The sequence below is a fragment of the Apus apus genome, chromosome 15 (assembly GCF_020740795.1).
Source record: "Apus apus isolate bApuApu2 chromosome 15, bApuApu2.pri.cur, whole genome shotgun sequence".
NCBI classification, from domain to species: Eukaryota; Metazoa; Chordata; class Aves; order Apodiformes; family Apodidae; genus Apus; species Apus apus.
Genome location: NC_067296.1, coordinates 3,444,476 through 3,464,455, shown reverse-complemented (window position 1 = coordinate 3,464,455; position 19,980 = coordinate 3,444,476). Strand labels below are relative to the sequence as shown.

The following is a 19,980-nucleotide window of genomic DNA, read 5'->3' as shown; positions in this document are numbered from 1 at the left end:
TCAGCTCTAAAAAAATAAACAAACCAAAAAACAAAAACAACTTCCAGTGATACAAAGGCAAATTGGTGATATATATTACAGGGAGAAACAAGCAGTTCAGACACAGTTTTGTTGTGTGGTTGTTTTTTGTTTTTTCTTTTACATGGTTCTTAGGAGCTCATTTGGAGTTTACTGTGCATGTAAATGCCGGATGAATTTCAAGTACTGCATTGGCTGCCAATCCATTACACAATCCCCTGTAATTTTAACTTACAGCTCCTAACTGTCTGTAGCACCAGCTTTGGATTCTAGTCCTTCCAGCCCATTGCTTACTGTTGAGAAGATCCTGTTATCTTGCAGAAGTCAGAGCATTAACATTTCATACCATCTCCCGAATCAGGTGTGCTTAGGATGGAGCATTGCCCAGTGTTTTATAACAGAAACAAAAACACACAGGAGGTTACAAATAAGCTCTGTTCCATAGCAAAGGATTTCAATAGCAAAATTATTTTTACAGGCAGTTATTAAATGTAACCACAAGAATGTAAGGTCTTTCTTTATGAGACATTACAGCAGCAGGTAAGAGCAGGGGAAAGAAAAAACTAAAAACAAACAAACAAAAAGACAACACTGCTGCCTCTTCCATCTTCTTAGCTGAAATGACTAGTAAAGCCTCACATTCCATAGCCTGGTCTAGGACAACTGAGAGGTCAGCACACAGTGCTTTCTGCTAGCCCTACTGCAGGGAGACACATTTCTTGTGCTGGGAAATCCAGCTCAATCCATTTCTAAGAGTTGCAGGAATAACTAGACACCCTCCAGCAGTTCATGATGCTGAGAGGCAGGAGCAAGGAACTGCATAGGATCATGACCCTAGATGTCAGGAAAGCAGAATTTGACCTGTTCAAGGATCTGCTTAGAGGAATCCCATGGATCCTGGACAGAAGAGACAGCCAGGAGAGCAGGCTGATTTTCAAGCATCACCTCGTCAAAGCTGAATATTGAACTGGTAAGTAAGTTTCTTGTTCAGTTGTTACTATTGACAACATCCAACCAATGGAACTAACTTCAGGCTCCTGCAGAAGCTCAGAACAATGTGCACAGATCAACGTGTCAAGGAAACCTACACCTCAGCACTATGGAAAGAAGCCAGAGAGGGTTCAAATCAGCTGTAGCTTGTTGCCAGAGGTTCCACAGACTGTCAGTTTTGTGCTGGCAGTATACTACAGATTTTCTTCATCAGCAAACCAAAATTTCCATAATGGCTTTGTATATGTGTTCATCAGAATTACTGCCATAATTAACTCTTGCATATTTAAGATTATTTTCACTGCAGGCACAAAAAAGGATTTTGGTTTCAAGGATCTGGATTTTTAAAGATCTACCAGTAACACCTTCCAAAGAAATTAGGGTTTTTTTCTTCACTATTCAACATAAGGAAACAAAAAATTAGCTAACTTGATCCACGTAGCCTTTTTGAGTATCTTTTAAGTACTTTTAATTTGAATTATGTGTTACAAACCCCTTCAGTTTTTTGATTAATTACATTCAATGCCTCCTTCTCACAGTTAGCAGCAGCAGTATCTGGCTGCTCAATCACTGGAACACTTCAAGAGACCTAAGGTAACCACACAAAAAGAATACAAGGACATGGAAGTGAAGATTTTAAAAATATCATCTGACACAATTAATTACTTTGCTAGGTTAATTTACCACTGAATTGTACCCAATTCCCGTCCTCAGAAACGACAGTACAGACTAAAGATTTTAAGCCTGGGAATCAAGATTTTCCAAAGAGCCATAATAAAACAGACATCACAGACCCAGTGATAAAAATCTAAACACCTAATACCTTCTCAGGACAAGCAACTCCTGCAGCTGAGCTAAGGCAGGGCAGCAGCAGCCCTACTTGTCTCTGAGCAGCCTGTCTTGTTTCAAGATTCATTGGAATTGAGAGAAGGAAAGATGTGCCATGATAGTATCAGTTTAATCAGAATTATTCATTCTTCATTGTTCAGTTAAAAGTGGCTGGACATTATATTACATTGCGTTTACATGCAAGATTTTTCAAGGAAAAGTAATTTATCTGGATAATAATAGCATATGCTTCTCACAAGCAGCTCTAAAATATATCTAAAGGCATCATTTTCCAATATATAAAACAGAAAAAAGGCTCAGTAGCTGCACATGATGAGGACCCAACTGGCAGTCCTGGGATTCTTGTGTTCCTTGTTAAAAACACCTTTCAGAATGTTGCTACAACCTATTAAGTAGAATCAGCTATAGACCAGAGTAATACAGAAAATGCAATGACTCTGCTAGTGCTTGAACCCTCCAGCTCTCCTGTACAGAGCCAATTTCAAGCCAAACTTAACAAGTCCTCTCTGTAGAAGCCTGAGAATCTAGATGATGGATGTACAAAGAAAGCAGCTGAATACAATCCTATCTAGGCAAGGTACAGGTATCATTTGACATATAAAAGAAGCTAAAGAACTGCAGTGTGGTTCATACTGGGAAAAAATATCATCTCTATCCCAAGATTAGCTGTATTACAGGATTTACAAGATACTCTACTATTGCTTCCTTTGTTGGAAACAGCAATAGAAAATGTGATCGTGGATCATTTATGATTATTCAAATGACAAGCACTCATGCTACAGTTAAGGATTGCACAGTGAACATGCAACAGACTTACAATCCTGGAGTTTTCCACCATCAGGATGATATACTCTACTGCACAAAACCTCATTGTCAGTGGTAAAGCCTGTGATGTGCCTTAGCCTAAAAAGATGCAACAAGTAAGATGTATATGCTGCCATTCCTACTTGCCTGGTATTTAATTTCTAGTTAATATCAGTGTGTGTAACATACAGCCCCGTGGATCTAGCCTTACAGAATGATTCAGCCCACCTCTACTAACCGTATGATCCCATTTGCTTTTTCCTACAAGGTTCTCAAAAATGGACAGGGAATCATTCTTGAGGCCACAGAATCTCTTCTGCCACCTCTTCCCAAGGGACTTAGACATTCCATGCTGCCCTCTACAAGTTGACTTGACAACTTGGATCACATCTATAATGATCAAAGTTGAGGCATTTCTCATCACACAACCAACTAGACGCCCATTAATGAATTCACCATACGAGACCCTTCCAAATGCCAAGCAAGGAAGACCTGGTACAAACCTTGAGTGCATCCCTAAAGAACTGGATAGACCCATCACAGCCAAAGAAAGTGGTTTTTGTCTTTCTATGTGGGGGATTAAGAACTGTCAAGAACACTCCAGGATTTATGCCTGTAATATGCAGGTTTAGGGCTCACTTCTTTAGCAGGTTATCTTTCTGGTTGCTTGCCAGAGTTCAGTGTCCTTATACACAATGTAATGGCTTAAAGGACTGCTTGTTTTATTTCTTTTAATAAGATAAACAGACACCCAAGAGATGAAACAGTGAGGAACAGTAGCAACACGTATTTGGTTCAGCAGCAACAGTTCATTTTCAGTGTCTACTAGTTTGAAAGGTTCTGCTGTTGGAACTGGGGTCATGATAACACTTTTTTACATGTATATTTTTGCAGGCACTAGCCTGAGCAATCCAGACCTCTAGTCTTTAAGATACATTGCAAAATCTGGTAGAATTTGCAGTAAAAGGGGCAGCTGTTGAAAATTATTACAAAGAGAAAAAGAAAAAAGTGTCAGAAAGGTTTATAGTTTAGACAACCTCCTACATTTAGAGCTGCCTCCCAAATGCATTTCCTAAGTCTGTACATTCTCAAAATATCAGCTCTATTAATACTTCTTCTTAAAAACACAAAAAAAGAAGATGACTTTCACAATGCAGAAGTATAAAAAGGAAAACAAGGCTTCAAAGGAAGCTCTCAGAGTAAATATTGCTACTAATGAGGCAATCTAAATGTGTTCTGAAAGCAGAGAAGAGGGAGGAAGAGTATTATTTCCCCTCATCTGTTATTTCCTTTAAAATTCCTTTTAGAACAAAGGTAGAGCTGCAGGAATTTCAATTCTTCTCCATCTGGTCAAGGAAGTAAGATACAGCAACAAATTTAAGAAAGAGTTTCAGGACAAAACCACTTTCTACCAAGCAAGTGATCAAACTTTAAGTTAAAACTTTTAATTAATCCGAGTTGTATGTCTCGCATTTAATCCTGTTTCACCAGTGAAGGCATCACTATCTGTTCACCACATTCCTGTACAGAGCCCACAAAGGAGAAAATTTGCCCAGAAACAAACCAGCAGATCATTTCTACATTAAGAGACACTGGGAGCAGCTTAATTTTTGAGTGTAGTGGAGTCCAAAATTTTGCAGAGCAGACAAGTCATGAGATGGATAATTAAAAAAGCAGTAAGACTTGTGGGAAGCAGCCTGAGCCATGACATGAATCAAAATCAGACTTATTTTAGCAGCTAAAACACATCTACTTCTGATGGCACATCTCTTTGAAACATTTTGCATTCCTGAATTCTGTCATGAGAACATTAGGGGACAGCAAGAGAGGAAATAAATACCAGAATACTAGAGGGGGATGTGTAAATAATCTGCAAGTGAAGAACAAGTTGATTCCACTTTGGGAGAAGCAGCTTATTGCTAGATGTACATTGCAAAACAGAAAATACTGTCAGTTGGTAAATGGATTCATTCTTATCCTGTCCACATCTCCCTGCCAGTCAGCATGATGCAGCCAGACAGAGTGATTGCAACAACTGTGTGGATAAAGGGTAACTGGACAGGGAATCACACTCTCACTCTCACTCCTTAGCTCCACGATACCTGTTTCTCTATCATTTCAGCCTCTTTCTGGTTTGTGGGTGGACGTGGACAAAAAAGATCAGTGCCCTGGGCTGCTAGGATAAAGGATATATTAAGTAAAACTTGTTACAGCTTAATATAGTCTGTATTTGAGTCTGCCATCCTTTCCATCAGCACCAGGCACCAAGTATAAATGTCCAGCTGTCAGGCATCAGCAGCTTTGGAGGGTGGTATCCTGCCCCAGGACTGGCTAGTTGCTGGCACTCTCAAACACAGATATAATGATACCTCCTCCTTAGATGATACTTCTATAGAACAAGGGAGGGAACCTTCTCTGAACTCGTTAGAGCAATTTATACACCAAGGCACACAAGCCACAAGCTACTGTTGTGCTATGAAAACACTGGATGACTTGTAGTTGTCCAATATCTAGTTCTATTCGGTTTAGTGTGGTGAGGCTTTGAAATTGGGAGGGCTGAAGAGCTGGCTTCTGTAAGAAAAGACCAGGAGCTGCCCCCATGTCAGACAGAGAGAGTTTCAGCCAGCTCCAATATAGACACACCACTGGTGAAAGCTGAGCTCATCAACAACACTGGTGATGCCCCTGGGACAACATTTAAGAAAGGGTAAAAAACTGCACAGCAGTTGCATGTGAGAGGAGAGTGAAAACTGTGAGAAACAGCCCTGCAGACACCAAGGGGAGTGAAGAGCGAGGACGAGGAGGTGCCCCAGGTGTCAGAGCAGGGATTCCCCTGCACCCTGTGGGGAAGACCACGGTGAGGCCCATAGAGGACCGCATGGGAGCAGATATTAACACTGCAGCCAATGTAACACCCCAAGCCAGAGCAGACAAACCTCTTGTGTGCAAAATACCCTCTCCAGCTAGTATCAAAATCAGTGATTGAGATTAAAAAGGAAAGAATCAAAGGAAGCAAAAAAAGATGAGTTACTGTCATGGATGGTCTAACAATCTCAAGTCAGGATATTCTTCCTTAATTTAATCTGTTGCCAGTTAATGCAAACTTCTGATTTTGCTTGTCGAGTTTAAAAATAAGAATGCAGGTAACTGCTCAAAGTATTCAGTAAACACCTTTCCTCTCCCTGGCTCAGCTTAAGCCAGAAGTTTCCCTTACTACTTTTCCAATATCCACTGCCTTCATATTCACCACAGGTTATGCCCAGTCCCTCCCAGTTCCTTCAGAGAAGGAACTGGCTTTCTGGGGCTTTCCTTTCCCATAGGCAATGAGCCTCCTTCACTTCCAATGACAGCTCAGGCAAACACCAAGGCTTAGCACCCAATCTCCACTGCATCACCCCCCTCTCTTCTCCTACTTTAATTCAATAAATATGGATTTTATATTCCTTTCTAGAATCACAGAAGGGCTTGAGTTGGAAGGGACCTTAAAGATCATCTAGTTCCAACCCCCTGCATGGGCAGGGACACCTCCCACCAGCCCAGGCTGCTCCAAGCCCCATCCAACCTGCCCTTCAACACTGCCAGGGATGGGGCAGCCACAGCTTCCCTGGGCAGCCTGGGCCAGGGGCTCATCACTCTCACAATAAACAATTCTTCCTAATATCCCAGCTCATCTTTTCTATCTTGCCAAGTTAGAAATACTGTTTTTTTGTAATCATTACAATTATATTGTGCAGCAGCAATTCCCCAGACTAATCCTGTAACAGGAGAGAAACTTATGACTAGGATAAATTTTCTATCTTACCTATCTTTCACTTCCTCTTGCTCCCAAGCCTTTCTCTAATCAATTTGAGAGGGGACAGATGTAAGAAAAATCCTTTCCAAGTAAAACAGTGAATACAGAAAGAGTTTCCAACCAAAAAAAGCACCCATCAAAACATACTGCCTTCTTATGCATCTCTTTATAGACCCTTGCAAATGCCAGTGGAAATGATGGGGTGTCAGATGTTTTGACAGAAGGAAGAACATCATTAAAGTAAGAGCTGTCAGCAGGCATTTTATTTTCTCCCTGAGGAATAAGGTTACAGTTTAGGCATTATTTTTTTCCTAAACCTTTTCTTCTTTTGTTTCCATTCTACAATGCACACCTGAAAGATGGCATAATCTATATGCCTGCCAACTAGATAAATGAGAGAGCAACAGTGACAGCTTGTGATTAAAAGCTCTATAACCACACAGGAGTCAAAGTCAGTGGCCAGCACTGGTCACTAACTGCCCTGCCACTGGGATAAGAGAGGACATTTCCCTACCCCAGTGCTTTCTTCATTTAACAGGCACAGACAACAATCATAGAATCATAGAATCCTAGGGGTTGGAAGGGATCTCAAAAGATGCTTAGCTACAATTACGTAACAGAAAAATACCACATTTTTCATTATTTCATACACATTAAATAATGACATATGTAGCTTTAATCAAAAAAGACAGCTGGCTGAAGATACTTATAAACTCATCAGAGCCCAAGCATGAATTCAGGTGACTGGCATGACCAGCAACACACAGTCAGACAGGTTGATGGCATGAAGCACAACCACAGGGATCAAAATATGGGGAATCTTGCCCAATGGGTAGCACTAAGGTCTTCCATCTTAGCAGGTGAAGATGAGAAATCGGAGCCAAGGTACAACCTAGCACAGGGAACAGGCTTAGGAATTCAGCCACAGGCTTTGGCAGGGTCTACAGGTGCTGCCAGCATCACTGAGTGCAGAGGATGAGCAGATCATCAATACCATCATCCAGGGTAAATGGCTTTATTTGTTCACTAATTTCTTAATAGGCTTCACCTACTGCAACACCACTGGTTACTCAGGGCCCCTCACAAGCAAGTTCTTCACATCAGTGTGGGGGAGGCAGTTCAAGAAAGGCAGCAACAGGCTTCAGGAGAAAAACTGTGATAAGAAACAAGTAAAGGAATGAGATCAAGGAGCTGAACCAAATTAACTGCACAGGGAACAATGCAGAACACTTCATCCAAGGCTTTTGGAGGGTCAATTGGTGCTGCTCAGAGGAATGATGTCTGGAGATGCACCATGAATATAAATGGAAGGTCAGTCCACAGTGTTGAACACTGCTGCTAAGAGACTCCAAGTGGAAGAATTTGAGTTGAAATCTAGCAACTGTGACACCAACAGGAAATGCAGTTCTTGAGGGACACAGGATGTTTCAGGTTCACTCAGAGCAAATTCCATGCAAGGTTCTCAGAAGCTCAGTGACGCTTAATCCCCCATGCAGAGCAAGAGCTGAAATCCTTCCCCAAAGAAGTGCTACATGTCAGCTGGAGACAGAAGATGAGAGAGGTCAAGCAGATCTGCCAGCACAGACTCATCAGAACACATTTATCAAAAAGAAAGGGTTGAAACAGAGCAGGGAAATGCAGAATATTTCCTTTCTGGGAATAATACAGTAGATGTTTATGCTCCTTACTAATTTGTTTAATGGTGCTTATTCAGAAATTCTTATTTAGTTAATAAGAAGACAAGTAGCATGTGAATAACTATTGTTAGATGCCTTGAATACTGAAGCAAAGGCATTTTCTATGGAAGAACAGCGGACGTATTAGAGAATGAGTCAGATATTTATGTTCCCTACTTAAAATAAAATTAGCAAGCTTTTAGAGGAACAAACTGTTTCCTGCTATGTAAAAGCTTTCATTATTATAGCTGCAGTTTCCAACCAATGCAGAAGTTTTCCTCATTCTAGTCAACACACAGCTTTTGATCCACTCATGTGGCACATCACAGTGATGAACACTACCTTAGAGAGTAAAAGACTTTCTGGAATCAAAGTTGGTTTACTTTCACAGTGAATAAACTATGAAAGGCACAGGCTGAGAGAGTTGGGGGGTTTTTTATCCTGGAGAAAGCTCTGGGGAGACCTTACAGCAACCTTCCAGTACCTGAGGAGGCTACAGGAAAGCTGGGGAGGGACTTCTGACAAGGGTTTGTAGCCAGAGGTAATGGATTAAAACTGTAAGAGGGGAGATTTAGGTGAGACATGAGGAGAAAAGTCTTCACTCTGATGTTGGTGAGATACTGGCCCAGGTTGCCCAGGGAAGTTGTGGCTGCCTCATCCCTGAAAGTGTTCAAGGGCAGGTTAAATGGGACTCTGAGCAACCTGGTCTGGTGGAGGAAGCCCTGCCCATGCACAGGGATTGAATCCAGAAGATTTTGAATATCCCTTCAAACCCAAACTCTTCTGTGATTCTATGACAGATTAAAAAAAAAACACAAAACAAAACATAACCAACCAAAAATCTGCATTATACATAGAAAAATCTGTTTGGACAAATAAGTTCATTCATCAAAGCTAATATAGCAGGTTTACAGCTACTTCCAGACTTCCTTAAGTGTTAAGAAATGTCTGAGATGCCCCATCTTTAAAACTCCAGATCATGCTCTCAAAATTTGCTAGCCACATATATTCTCAAAGCATGATATCACACACACACACAGATTTGGTGCAGACTCTCATGGAAAAAAAAAAACAACATCTGGTTTGATGTACTCAGATCAAAGAAAAATTTAACAAAATTTCTAAAATTACTCATTTTGAACTACTAAAAAAAAATCCATACAGGCTTTTCAGCTTTTGCATTCATAGCACAAAATTTGCCTCTGTGAAACAGATGGCAGTGATGTTTACTGTAGTTTCTTTTCCTCCAAAAATCCACAAAGAAAAAGCTGTTTTCAAGAAGTTTCTTTTAAATCATTCAACAGTAAAGTGTCCTGCACTAAAATAAACCTTGTTCCAAGATTCAGACTGACTTTATTCAAAATGAACTAGTTTTAACCTGCGTAAAACCACCACTCCCTGAGGCCATCTTTAAAGAGCAGGAAAGGTTTTTTGTTGACTAATTAAATTTGAAATCCCTTTTTTCAACAGAAAAGGATATCAAAGTACTGGCTGTAACTGATGTGAACTCAAGATATCCCAGGCACTGTGCTGTTTGCCTGCCTTTCCTCTTGAAAAACTGGAGAATTTAAATTTCCTTTCAGCCCAGTAGTGTTAGTCTGGGGCTTGATGACACAGAGGCTTCAACCAGCAGCAATATTCATTTAGAAAACACCTCCTTTTATCTCTCCCACTCCACAGGAACTGTGATAGAACTGTATCAAGCAAAGATATAATGGCTTACTTTTACAAGAGGTGTGGCTGGGGATGGAAGAGGAACTTATTTTTCCTTCGTACAGTGTGACAACACAAAGATCCAAATAGACTAATTCCTTCCTAAGAGCATCAAGGACTCCCAGGTCCAAGTCTCATCCACTTATTCCAGAATGCACTGTAGAGACCTGGTTCCTGGTCAGGATATAGGAATAGGACCAAAGCAGAGTGAAGCAGGAAGAACTGGGCAAGACAGAAGAGAAACAGTAGGAAGATAAGTAATGTGGAAAGCTTTGCTTCTGATGGATGTGCAAAAAGAATACACAGAGTGGATTTAAGTGCATCCATAGCTGTGCCCAGAACCAGGGATGGCTGACATTCCTGCTGGTGGTGGAAGCTGAGCACTGTCAACTAAGTCTGAAAGTCTCTGATCAAGTCCTCTGCCATCCATCCAGGTCTCATCCCAGAACAACTGTCAGTGCAAACAAACCACATTTAGCTCAATGAAAAAGTGAACTTTCTTACTATCACGGGGCAGGTGTGTGGGGTTAAGTGGTGTATTCAGACAGAAAGTCCATTTCTAGAGCTGCTACATGGGATTAACTCCCAGGATCACAGACAACACGTATAGATTCAAACAGCACACTTGTTGGGGCTTAAGAATATAAATACTCATCCCTACACTTATTTTTTTTTTCTTTTTCTTCTTGGGTATGTGTTTCATGCAGTATTAACCACACACCCCAGCCTTCAGTTTTATTACTCTAATGAAATTTTTCATTTGTTCATTTTCCTGAAAATTGAGCCCAGCGGGGTTTTACTGAACACTTGTTTTTTTTTAATTCTCTCTCTCTCCAAGTGATGGTTCCAAACAGGAACACAATAACATCTATCATGCAAAGCTGACTGCAGACCCTACCAAGATATGTGACAACTCATTTAACATATAAATTGTTTGAGGTATTATTTCAGGTAAGTGATCCTAATGCACTGCCACATTTCATGCCATTAGCCTCAGGGCCCCAGGCACACTCAGTTAGTTAGATAGCAAGTTAAGTCCCCTGGGGTCAGTTTTTCATTAATGTTAACAAATACAGGGTTAGATTTGCAGCCTAGTAAATGCTTGTTCTCACATCTGGGATCCAGTGCATAGCAAGACCTGTATCTATGCTTGCACTCCGAGATGATTACTGTTCACTGTCCTAACTACACAGCCCATTTTAAGCTTACCATGGCATTCAGCTACAGACACTTTAAAAACAGTAATAGCATTCACACGAAGTGATATCTAGTACAGCAGTTCTGAGCATTCATTTTAGTGGTCTAGCAAAATGACCTCAGAGAGCAAGTCCCTCAGTCACTTGTACAGTTACCTGAGGAAAGCAGGTGCATTTGCTGTCCCTGAGAAGGAACTCTGGTCTGCTGAAATTCGGGTACACAGCTCTGGCAGATCAGACACTATCTATGTCAACTAGCAACAAAATTCCTATTCAAAAGTTTCCAAGAGTTACAAACACCACCACAATTACTGCCTTTTTGTTTTTTCTCATCTCAATCTGTTTACAAAAGTCTAGCAAATAACCTCTTTGATTCTCTACTGTGCATGTAGAATGACTTTTGCCTTTAGGGAGCTTTAAAGCACATGAAGTTCTGGATATGCAGTGCATATACTGCTGTGATATGGAAGAAATCTTTTAGTAATATCTGTTATCAGAGCTACTACTCAGGCCAGACAGAGAAGGCTAAGTATCAAAAAAATACAGTTAAAAACCAAGGAACAAAAAAATATTGAGATCTCTAAGTATTATGTGCTTTTTTCAAATAACCACTGTGAAATGCCTGGGGAGAAACCAGCAGCAGAGTTAAGTCTCCAGCAGACAGCTCCACTAGCCAATCTTTATAGCTCCTACTCCAGATTTGGCAGGTATTGATGACTTTCTCTCTAAAAGAAACTTCTAAGGTGAGCAAATCATGACAGAGTCTGCAATGGTCAACAAGACAAGGAGAACAAATGGAGGAAATCAGCAGTTGTGCTGCAAGTTGAATTCTTTCATGCTTTGTACTAATACAGGTTTGGGTTTTATTTCCATTTCTAGTTACTCAAACACATTTTGTTGCAAAGCCCTTCTGAATCATAGCTGGATCATAAAAGTTGACTCATTTCTCTCCATGGATATAAACACAGTATCACACATCCAATAACAAGCTGAACTTCTTTTCTCATCTCTATTTGTGATACAACTGCTTGGAACATTATTTCACTGAATACACACAAATGGGAAAAGAAAGGACACAGTAGAGACTAACTTGTATGTGTCTGACACCAAATTCTGCTTAGCAAGGCCCAAGCAATTCTGGTTTAATGGAGGAACAAAAATAATAAATTAACATTTTGGGCACAATGTTTTCATTATTCGTTTTGAAGTTACTTGAAATTAACTGGCTTTCCTCTATGGCTTTTTACAAAAACACATACAAAACAACATGTATCAATAGTGCAGTCCTTCTACAAGGTACTGTTCTGCTGTAATTGTAAATAAACCTCTACTATTTTGGAGTAACCCTGGCAACTCAGATGTCTTCCTGGCCAATGATTATTTTCTCCATTCCCTTCTACCAGAATTACCCACTGTATTTCTCTTTGTTCAGCCTGGGAACAAGATAACTCTGCATTGCAGAAGGCAAAGGGATTTTTGTCTGATCTGACAAAATTTTGATTGAAGTAAGGAAAATTACCACCTCACCTGCAGAAAACATTTTGATGTGGAGAGACGTGTCAATGAGTGGATAACATTATGGCCTGTCACTGGAATTGCTGTTCTAAAGAGCAGCTAATGAGAATGAGGAGTAACAGGTACATATAAAAACGTTAGAAATGACAGAAAGATGTTCAATGGTTTTATCTAGGACAGAAACCTCCCTTCCTTAGTTTTCCAAGCAGCCAGTACAGCCTGTGCCAGTGAATGCAGTAAATACTAGAGGCTGCTAATTTAGTGTACACAAGACACTTGGAATTCTCATCTAGAATATCTCACCAATTACACAGTATTAAACTTCAGAAGGATATTTCTTCTTGCTTTCACATGAGGGAAGAACTTATTACCACGTTCCAGTACTTAAAGGGTGGCTACCAGGAAGATGGAGACCCCCTATTTACAAGGAGTCACATGGAAAAGACAAGGGGTGATGGGCACAAGTTGCTCCCGGGGAGATTCCAGTTGGATACAAGAGGTAAATTTTTCACCATGAGGACAGTCAAACATTGAAATATCATCCCAAGGAAAGTGGTAGATTCCCCCACATTGAACAGTTAGTTCTAATTCTCAGCTTGACAGGGTTCTGAGCCATCTCATATAAACTATAGTACTACCTAGAAAGGTTGGACCAGATGATCCTTGAGATCCCTTCCAACGTGGCATTCTGTGATTCTGTGATCTTCAGATTCCTAGAGAAATTTCAGCCATCACTGAATACAGATGGTACTGAGGCTGCTTAGACTTTATAGAGTTAAGCAAAACACACAAGGACATCATATAAAGATATCCTGGAGTGTTTTGCAAGCCTGTAGAGGTCACAGACGTTTCATGTTGTGCATTTACCAATTCATTTGATGCTTCCAGAGAAAATTCAAGTCATTCACTGGACAAGCCAGCTTGGATAGTAAGATCTAAGTCAGATTTCTCAAGTAAATAAATCTGTTTAGTGCTTCCCCCCCAGTTTCACTTAATTTGACTGTTTTCTAGCTATAACAGCTAGGGAGGGTTTATTTCAACTAACAGCAAAGTTGCAGTGTAAGCTACAGAAAAAGGCCTTACATTTAAGGTCAGGTTGTAGATCTGCTTATCTGAAATTTTCAAATCAAACTTGAAAGAAAACAAAAATCTAGGGCTGCCAACTTACTGAAATTTGAACAGCAAAATTAATTGATAAAAACAGAACTTTTGCTAAGCACCAGTCAGTTCTAGATGTACAAAAATAATAATAATAACTAGCCATTAAGTGTTATATTGAGTAAGAGGCATCTTTAGTGTTCACATAAAGTTTTCCAAGGCTGGATTATGCCTGTTTTACAGGTCACAACATTGCCCTAAATAGCTAACAACAAAAACCCTCTAAGCTTACTCTGAACTTTAAGATTTTCCTATATATTCATGCTCCAGTCAAGCCCTTGCATTGGTTTGGATGGTTGAACATTAACACACCACCTTTACTCCATTAGTCCAACCATTCAGCCAACACAGACCTCCTTACAAGGTCTCTGATAATCAGGAAGGTGTGACTCTGCCTGGGAACCCTCCCTGTCCCTTCCCAACTATAAATATCCCTAAATATCAGCTGAAGTAGACTTCAGGATTTGTGTCAAAAATCCCACCTCACCTCCCATAGTGCAACAAAGGGCATTATCACCACTCCCAGCAACCCAACTTCATGCAGACACACTGAAAGTGTCGAGTCATATGAAACATAGGGAAATCCTTCTTGACCATTCTATTTATCTTTTTCTTTCAGGTCTTTGCCATACCTGGAATTTCAGAATACCTTGCAGATCACAACACTTCCATCTCTCACCTCTCCTGGGCTGTATATCTGCCTGTTTTTTGTCTAAAGCCCGGTCTTGAAAGACTTCTTGATTTAGGTTGTTCCCTATAAAAGACTCCAAAGTGTCTTGCCAAGAGATCAGCTCTTTATCTTTTCTCACAAAATGCATTTTGAGGCAGTAATAAATGCTGGGAATTCCAATATGCTGCATGGTGGGCTGTTCACTATGATAGCTGTAACGAGGGGTGACAGCTCTTGCTATTTCTACCAAAAAGAAAAAGCATTCCAGAGCCTGCGAGAAATTGGGGAAGATTGAAACTACCTGCACAAAAAGGAAAAGGATGGGAGAACCAGCACCAAACCAGATCTGAATGTCATTAATTCCAGAAGCACAAACATTTCATTTTCCATCACAACCAAACGACCAGCTTACCTAAGTGCTGATGACAGCTCAGTTGCCAATGCTCACAAAATACTTTGTGCTTTATTCCTATCAGGGTTAAAAAGCACATAGATACAGAGAAACACAAAGAATTCCAAAAAACTGTTACTAAAATCCAACTAAATATCTGAAAAGCTTACCTCCTAGGTGAGGTACTGATCTCTGTAGCACAGGCTATGGAGCTGAGGAACAGAGATGACAGCTATCACAGCAAGAAGACCACAGACATTATCACTTCATTTTTCCTTTTGCCCACGTTTTTGCCAGCTGGTTCCCTGTTGCTAAAGCAGCACACCCTTCCCGAGGCACTCATGCAGGGAGTCAAATTCTAGGGACAGCACACGTGAAAAAGCCACTATATTCCCTCAAACTATTTCAAATCTAACATACCAGGGAACACGTCTAGCTACTATGGAACCACGTCAGCCTTCATGGGATACTGGCAGTGCTGGGAATTTGGTGCAAGTGCACAAAAATATTTGCATGTCCCAGTTATGAAAGCTTTTCTGTGACACAGAAGAGTTTTTGGGGGGAGCCTCATGACATTTTTCTTTTTGTGACAGACACCAGAAGGCCGTCTGATAAAAGGACTAATATTTTTTACTGCACCTGAACCACAGTATCTTCTGTCAGGTCTTCATTAGCCATTCCTTGAAGCATCCAGGACAGTTTCTTATTAATACATCTGTTATTTGTTACTCTCATGAGCAGGCAATGATCACCTCTGGCCACATGAAAAAAAAATTGAAATGTTCTGTGTGAAACATTCTGCTTTTTCTTGATCATGGAGTGCATGTTTATAGCTCTGTTCTCTGTCACTGCTGAAGAGGCTTATGTTCAAATTGGGGGGGGAGGGAAATATTAAAAAAAATCTATATGCTTTGAAGTTTAGCAAGAAAAGGAATAAACATGGAAAGCAAAATTATTCACTGTGGAAACAAAAGAGAACATCTCACAAATGTGTGAAAGTCCAGTTTGAGATCCTTTCCCCAGAGCTGATAGCAGCACTTTGACAGAACAAAGAACCTTGCAAAGATCCTTCAGACACTTACCTAAATTAACCAATTGATCATGGTCAACACAAGATCCTACACAAGAAAACAACATTCAATACTTCCAGATTTATTATAGTTAGCAGAAAGACTTAAGAAGTTACAGATGCAAAAGCTGGAAACATTTGACTGGAATAAGGTATAGACGATAAGCAGTGAAGAGAATTAAATATTGAAAGAGATCACCTAAAGGTATGGAGGGGGTTTTTATCATTTAAAAAACTTAATAATGATCAACCTTTTGAAAAATCTTGTGCTATTCATCTGCAACAGGATTCTAGAAAGACTTGTCAATTCCGTGGCTTGTATACGGCAAAAGGTCAAAATAGAGAAAACCTTTTTTTCTGCCTGCCATGATATCTGCAAATCAGATGAGATGCATTAAAAAAAATATATAAAACTTCCTTATGAGTACAGAACTACACCTGGGGCTAAGGCATGCAGAAAATTCAGATCCTCTGTTTTGAAAGTAAATCATCGTGTTCCTAGTGAAACTATCACAGCTTTACTGTAGGGTATTAACATTTTGGGTTTGGCCTGAAAATACCAGTAATCCTACAGCAAAGACTATCACAGTTCTGTGATTCTAAGAAGATGACATAAAAAGGAATTACAGTGAATTTGAGGATAATTGTAGAGCAGAATGAGTTTCTTCAGACTCCTTGACTAAGTGCAGTGTTAAGTAATGGTAAATTACACTGAATTGGCAAAGCTTTGGAGAGGACCATGCACATAGTGAAAAGGTTATATCTTGGAGACAAAGACTGTATTTTTGCTAATTACTGCCAATATGCAATTAAATTCTAGATAGCTGAGTTAAGCCTTGTCTGCCCTCAACATGTGTCACCTCATCCATCCAGCTTTTAATGTAGTCTTGTCCTTTCTAAGCAACAGAAAATAAACAGAGCACTCCATTGCCAGAGGCTGTTTGCAGAAATTAAGACTCAGGGCTTTAAGTACATAATTTAATATTGGAGTCAAGTCAACATCCCCAACTTTAAGTCTTGAAAAAGAAAATACTGAAAAGGCATTACACTGATGACTTCTCATAGCTGGATATACAGAAATTTGCACAAAATGCTTTTCCACAGCAAGATTTCAGTTCTCAAGAGCACACAGGTTTGTGACTACAACAATAATCATAAACTTCCCAAGTTTTTACAAGCTAAGTGACTTCTGCATGCTCTAAATTGCCCAACAGGCAACAAAACCAATATACCAACATTCTTGGTCATCCCTAAAGTACCATATCTTTGACATAAGACAAACAAAAGTAAACTATTTGCAAGACTCATCAAGTACAGCAAAGGTAACAGAGGTAAGGTTAAGCAGAAGGGAGATGGTAGAAAACGATGTAAGAGCAAGCAGAGAAATGTTTATCTTTAGAGTTTCAACCTCAAAATCATAGAAAATACTGACAAATCATTATTTTGTGAGAAACCTGGGTCAGAAGACCGAATAATATCACACTGCTGATTAAAAGGCAATATGATCAAGTCAGCAGGGTTCACACGGGTCAAAAACTCATAAGCAGCAGCAACTACAAAAGAAACATTTGCCATAATATGAAAGAAAAAAAAAAATAAAATTAAGGAAGTAAGCAATCCAAGCTTCTTCCATTTTAATTTGTGTCTGTTTCCTGCTGAGGGAACAGTTTGTAAGTTGTAGTCTGTCATGTAATTCAGTATTAGCTGCAGGCTAATAAATAGGACAGTAAAGGCAAAGACTGATTTATAAGATCCAAACAGAGAGAGCCCACGTCTTGCAGCTATTTGCATCTTCCTCACATACCAACAAGCACTTATGGAAAGTTTCCTGCTGAGAAAGAGAGAGAAGTAAGAGATGCACTCGAGAGAAACCTGGTTAAAAAAAAAGAGAACTGGAATAATTTCTTCAGATCAGCATTTTTATGTATTTGTGCAGCGTAGCAGAGCACAATGCTGCAGTTGAAATTATTCATAATACAAGCAAATCTAGAAGAATCAGCAGCACTACAAATAAGCCAAGGTAGAGTTTTACAAGGTCCACCTTGAAGGTGCTCCAGCACAGCTGCTCAGCAGACCGTACGTACTGTAGAGAGCTAAGAAACATTATATTTTGTGAGGTTTTTTCCTTCTCAAATTCATAGTCTAGTAATTAAAATAGTGGCAGGGCTTTCTGGAAGTATCACCCTAATTTAACTGCTGCTCACCAGGTTTCTGCTCTGGGAGATGAAGTGTTCTTTAAATTCAAAGGGCTAAGAGTGAGGATGTGATCTGAACCAGTGTCCCAGCAATAGCAGAAGAGCAGAATAAGTGGTGGTATTTAACATGGCAGAAGATTAACACGTTAGATCAAAGTCAAAAAGCAGCACAGAAGTAGTGATTCTATGTGAAGTGTATTCCATCATCTTACAGCTGGAACAGATGTTACGAGATCATTTGTTCAGAAAATTGAAACCTTTTTCAATTGGGTGAAGATGGAGCAGGGGGGACTGCAAAATCTCAATTCAAAACTGTAATTTCGTCTATTTTCTTGCCTCAAACAATCTCACAGTTGAGTGGGGAACTAACTTCAAAGTGATCATTCCTTCCTTTACACAGAAACACGCTCTCTAATCTCTTCATTCAGATAGGACAAATGCAAACACAACCAACACCCAGCTTCTCCCTGGAGTTCAGATGTACTGGCTTTGAAAGCAAAGCAGTTCAGCCCTTTCATTCAGAGGTAAATACTATGCAAACTTTAAACATCCCATTCACCAGAATACCTAACACACCTTGCTGAGTGCCCTCCATTCAGCACTGCTAACAGACTTCAAAAGACTTTTATCATCTCCCTGGCTTTGAAGCTAAAAAGATTCTGGAGCTCCATAATGCTAATATCCTTAGCTCTGAACTCAACTATTCAAGGTTTACAAAGCTCCATCATTCTTTCCTCTAAAACTTGCAGCCTTCTTTACTTTAGGATTAGAGCTTCAGCTTGTAAATGTCAGCCTCCAAACAAGGGCCCCTGGAGCAGATCAGCTGCAGCCTGTGTAGCAGATTGTTCCAAAGAAAAGGAGGTGGAAGGGTGTGTGTAACACACAGACCTGGAAGTCTGTAGGAAGCCTCAGTACACACATGAAAGGTTGTTTAAGAAAGGGTTAGACCTCAACACAATCAAAGGTTGTTCAAGATGTACAAAGGGAAAAAAAGCCAAGTTAGATAAATCAAGGTGAGCTGGTCTTTAGCACAGATCACTGGGAACCAATATATTGCTTTTCACTGTTGTATCTCACAGAATTGTCACAGTTGGAAGGGACCTCTAGAGATCATCTAGTCTAACTCCCCCCCACAGCACATCACTTGTTTGGCTTTTTTTTTTTTTAAGGAGTGAAAATAAAGGCTGAGAATACATTTCACACATGCTAAGAAACCCAGCCCTGCACTAAGCAGGTTCACAGGACATTGCCAACACAGAGCAAAGCTTAAATCAAGGTAAAGGTGGCTGCAGAATTCATTAGCAACCTTGCTCAGGACAGAAATTCTCTCTTCCACAGGTGATTTTGAACTTGTTAGCTCAGTTATCCTACAACCAAGACCCTTGCAGAACCCCTCTTGGCTGCAGGATCTACAGCATTTCTGAAGGACATCACTATGTTTTCTTACACTGTGTCTAGCTCTGCAATTCTTCTTTTAAGTTCCAATAAACCCATTGTTCTGAGGCTTTGCATCTACAGAAACAGTCTACTCCCTTCTTTGGAAATTAATTTGTTTCTCCTGTACAGATGGGATCTGTAGGTCTCCCTGTATCATAAATACACTCTGTTTTGCTGGTTTATTCTTATAGAATCTCAAATAAATGACCACATTTTCATACTAAGAAATCTGATGCATCCTTGCTTGCATTTCATATTAAATAAAGCACTACCTTTTAAGGATATTTTTTTTCTTTTTTTGCTTTGTTTAGATCTCTTTTCCTGCTGCACCAGAAGTAATATTTTGATGTGAAAAGGATCTCTTTCCTGCCGAGATAACAGCTCACAGCCAACAATTATATCTCACAAGTGTCCAACTATGCTTAAAACATGCCAGACTCTTCACCAACATCTAAGTATGGTGACAGATGATACTTCAAGGGACTTCTCTTGAATTAAAAGCATTT

The 19,980-nt window shown here is 39.9% G+C and overlaps 1 protein-coding gene across 4 annotated transcripts in view; it reads right to left on the bottom strand.

Moving 5' to 3' along the window:
- PTPRT (protein tyrosine phosphatase receptor type T) overlaps nt 1-19,980 on the bottom strand; it is a 435,474-nt gene that overhangs the window by 229,090 nt on the left and 186,404 nt on the right. The window lies entirely within an intron of this gene.